We start from the raw sequence: 4805 nt of genomic DNA, 5'->3' as shown, positions 1-4805 counted from the left end.
AGAGACAAAGGCCGCTTGGAGCCTGCGCGCACACGGGCGCCAAGAACACGGGCTGCGGTTTTATCAGTGCCCCTCGGTGCCGGGCGGGCAGCCTCCGCTCCGGAGCCTGGCCTGGCACCGCCGGCGCAGACACCGGGAGGCTGCTGGGCAGCGGGAGGCGCAGTCGTGCAAGGGGGCCGCCCCAGGGCGGAAGGTGCTGCCCGCACCAGCTGCAACCGCAGCCTTCCTCCCTCTCTGCCTCCTGGTCTCCAGCTGAACACCCGCCGTGCTCGTGCTAGAGGCTGCGGGGTTGCAGAGGAACGAGGGGAGCAGGTGTGGGGGCGCGGGCTGCGCTTGGCCCGCTGCTGCAAGCTCAGAGCTGCAGGCGCGGAGTCACCGGCAGTTCATTCTTTGTTCAGCGCCCAGCCGGGCTCATCTTTCTGCACCTTAATACCTGCTCCGGGAAGCAGGGGTTGCCTGGCAGGCGGCCAACGCCCCTCCTCGCCTCTCCTTCCCTCCTGCGTCCTCGCCTAAGCAGGACGGGCGGGGCCGTGCCACCACATCGCTGCCCGTGCACCGGGACCCTCACTTCGTCCTCAGTGGTGAGCTGCCAGCTGGTTCCCTGCAGGGAACATGGTCCCACCCGCACCCCAAACCCATGATCTCCGGGGACCTGGCATTTAAAGCTAATAAGTGAAACAGCCCAGGTGCAACACGATTTGAAGCCAAGGGGACTTTGGTGACTGTCCCACTGAAAGGGACACTGCTAGCCTTGTCCATCTTTCCAATTTTCAAGAAAAGCCAGAAGTTCCAATTTTTTTATAAAATCTTTTTAATTTTTACATATTGGCAACAAACCTATATTTTAAAATACTACGTCCACCAAGCAAACCCCCTCTGCAGGGTATGCGGGGCCGGGACTGTCAGTGTGTGATTTCTGCCCTAAACGTGTGGAAATGAGGCCATCAACCCCGTCTTGGACCTGGCTGTGTTTTTCCCGCTGACTCTATCCCTTCTGGATGGTTCTGAGCTCCTCTGAGGGTTCTGTTTGGTTTATGTCCTCAGTGGAGTGGGGGCGGGTGGAGTACTGTGGTCTCTCAGCACAGCAGTAACCAGAAAGGAACTAGATTGTGAATAAAGAAACTTTTCCAGGTCTGCATTGCCAGGATTCAATGTTTGATCTAAGTGTATCAGTTTTTCATGCTGTGTAACAACTTACCACAAAATTGGAGGCTTAAAGCAACAGATTCATTGTTGCGCGGTGTCTGTGGTGAGGAGTGTGGCGTGGGTTCGCTGAGCCGCTGTTCCGGGTTTCACCACGTCTTGGCCAGGGCTGTGCTCTCATCTGAGGCCGGGATTCTCTCACAAGCTCACGCAGGTTATTGGCAAAACTCAGCTCCTCGTGGCTGTGGGACTGAGGCCCCTTAGAGACATGGCCATGTTCTGCCACGTGGCCCTGTCCACAGCATGGCAGGCACTTCCCAAGGCCAGCAGGTGCTCACTCCTGCTTTGACTCTCCCACTTCATTTACAGGCCCACCCGATTAGGTGAGGCCCACCTCGCATCATCTCCTTTTGATTAATGTAAATTCTTAATAACTTAATTATCTCTGAAAAATTCTTACTCTTTTTCCACATGACCTAACCAGACCACCATGGTGAAATCCACCATATTCATCGTCCCACCCACACTCGAGGGAGAGGGTTCTTCAGGATGGGAACCTTCAGGGCCATGTCAGCATTCTGCCTACCACACCAGAAAAAAAACGCCTCTTCTTGCTGATTTTTAATTATCCATTAAATTAAGGCTATGCTAGGTGATATTTTTACATCAACTTTTTAAATCTAAAATGCAACAGATTGATCTCAAAGGATGCTTTGGATCATAATAACTATTATATCTCCTACTGGAAGAGCCACAGAGACAAGATAGGGATCTGGAGTTAACTCTGAAACAAAGCTAATGTCTCATTCAATAATTTACTTTTTTTTTTTTTTTAGGTTTTGGCCAGATGAAATTTAAGGGACATAGAAGTCCACACATGCCCAGGCATTTGGACATCACCTGGGTTGTACAGAACCAGGTCATTAAGATTTGGTTTTTTGCTGACAGCGATTGGGCTGGATTATAAACTTGATTGCTTCTGGGGCAGTGCTTGTTTAATGGCAGGGAAAGCTTCTCAGGAGGATGTTGGGGTACCGTCCTAAAAGATGAGGTTCTCTCATTGTGCATCTTGTCCTTTGGATGGAGCGATGGAGGCTTCAGACACCAGATCTCTTGTCCCGACCCTGCTTTTTGCCGTCAGCTCTCTCCCCTGCCCTTCCCTTCTCTCCGCCACTCAGAGGGACGTACGTGCTTCCGCTCCAGCAAAAGCCTTTCTCTTCACTGCTCAGAACATCTTCAGATCATGGAATGTCAAGTCAGGAGGGCGAAGGTGGTACTGCCTGCCTCCGGGGAAGAAAGGACAGGCCAATGTCAGCATCCTCAGAGGATGTTCTCCAAGCCGTGGCTCACATGCACTAAAGAACAGCCAATCTGTCAGCAACCAAGTTTCTCCCCCCAAAACACAGAAGCTTATTTCTTAAGAGTTAGGCAAGTTTGGGGTTGCTGCTCTCCGCCGTTTAGCAGCAGAAGGAGCAAAAGCCTTGCTTAAGCCTTTTGCCAATTTATGTGGAATACTGATCTTTCAATACTCCTGTTTCTAAAAGGAAGTGCTAAGGTTTAGAAAAGCCCATCACTCTAATCCCCAAACTGGCATGAAGACATTTAATGGTAGGGAAAGAAAGAGTTTGGGAATATTTGAGAAGTGCTTGCTAACTACATTAAAACACACACACACACACACACACACACACACACACACACATCTTTTTTGGAATCTTAAAAAATATAAAACTGGCTGTTCTTTACTTCCACTGTATTTGTCTGTACCTTCTCCAGAGTTTCTTGGGAATTACATGTCATTTTTATAGAACAAACTACATGATGGGCTCTTTCATGTTGATCAGGAAAATATCCCACGTTAAGAAAAACAAATGAAATTGAAAACACAAAACAAAAATCAACCACAAATACAACAACAAAGCAAAACCCTTTATTTCCTCCCAAACTCTCATCTTGTCTTCTGTCCCGAGGAGCCTTAGACCCGGCGCAGTGGTTGATATTGGCAGAAGATCTTTGCTGAGAAGCTTTTGACGTGGATGAAATCAGAGGATATGAGTAAGTGGGCTGAATCTTCTCCAGGCACAAGTTAAATAGTTTCACTGTGTTCCCTCTAGTAAGTTTTGCATAAAGTCTCAGCATTTTAAGGACAGAAGACATATACTTCATCAGGTGGAGTGTTATCATTTAGGGGAGAGGCCCTGTCTCCTGGTGAACTGAGCACTGGACAGCAAGTTGGCAAAATTACATTCTGGTTTCAGGTATCTCACCAACTTGCTGCAGGCTTCACTCTGGACAATCCCTGGCCTCATTTTCCACATCTGCAAAAGGAAGGGAGCTGGATTTGATCATCAACTTTCAAACTTCACTTCTTAGTACCTCAGGGTTCTATGGAGGTGATCGAAGGCCCACAGGGGAGCAAGAGGGTCAGGGGAGAGGGGTCAGTGGCAGATGATACTTTATTTCAGCAGGCGCTCTACTCCTTCCCATAGCAGGGGTTCATTTCCCACTCCACTGATGCCGGGAATGGCCCTAGGATTTGCTCTGCCCAGTGGCACCTGTGTGGAAGTGACAGCATGCCAGTTCTGAGCAGAGGCTTTAGCAGGTGCCCCATGTTTCCACTTTCACCTCTTGCACTCCTGCTCCCTGGCATGAGAACGTCAAGTCCCAGGTAGGAGATGCTGCTTCAGCCTGGTCCTGCATGGGAATGCAGGTGGAGCAGCTCTAAACTATCCCCTAACCTGGGACAGCGCCAGAGCAGCCATGCACGGACCTGTGGAACATTTGTGGTTGTGGCTGGTAGAACTCTGGGGTTGTCTGTTACACAGCACTGTTCCCACAAAAGCTGACTGATCCAGGGCCCAAATGGGCCGCCTCTAGGTCTGCTACTTTACCTTCAACCAGTGCGGCTCTGCTCTTCACTGTTCTGCATCCAGCTTCTCCGTAAGGCTTCCTGAGAATGGAATAATTCTGAGGCTAAACACCCAGACAGAACATCAGTTGCCTTCGATTACTTTTTTCTAAGGGTTTTTATTAACTTGTGATTTTAATATTTTGTCATTTTTAACACACACATGTCTAATCATGCTTACTTTTCATTTTTACTGTTGAAAATAAGCAATAAAATAAAATCAAGACTTCAGCAAATTAAGATAATTATAATTGTAAATAAAAAGTATCTCTAGTATTTTATATTCTCATTTTTATCATTAATCTCCAGAAAGTAAATTGGCAAAGCCATTTAGGTATCATTTCAGCCAGGTATTCCGTGACAGATAGATAACGGTTTAAATACTTCTTCTAGCTCTGATATTTTAAAAGCCGGCAAGTTGTTATTTGGTCAAGAAGGGGTTTTCCATGGGTTTGAGGGGCAGAACAGGGCTGGTCACGTGCTCAGTGTGCCGTGAACTCTGACCCTGAAGGCGGCGCACTTTCACACTTCCCAGACCTGGCAGTCACGTGACGGGGCTACAGCCTGGCCGCAATGCCTGTCCCCGCCCCACTGGGCCGGGTCCCCCGCAGACCCTGCGCGTGGGCAGACAGGAACGCAGTGGGCTTCGCCACCCATCATTTCCCCTCGAAAGTGAACGGCCCTGGGTCCGGTTTAATCAGGGTCCCGAAAGACGAGCAGCAACCACATCTAGGGAACAAATGGAGGCCCAGGT

Source organism: Lemur catta, chromosome 9, assembly GCF_020740605.2.
Source record: "Lemur catta isolate mLemCat1 chromosome 9, mLemCat1.pri, whole genome shotgun sequence".
Classification (NCBI taxonomy): Eukaryota; Metazoa; Chordata; class Mammalia; order Primates; family Lemuridae; genus Lemur; species Lemur catta.
The sequence above is the reverse complement of the archived record's forward strand: the minus strand, read 5'-3'. Positions refer to the sequence as shown.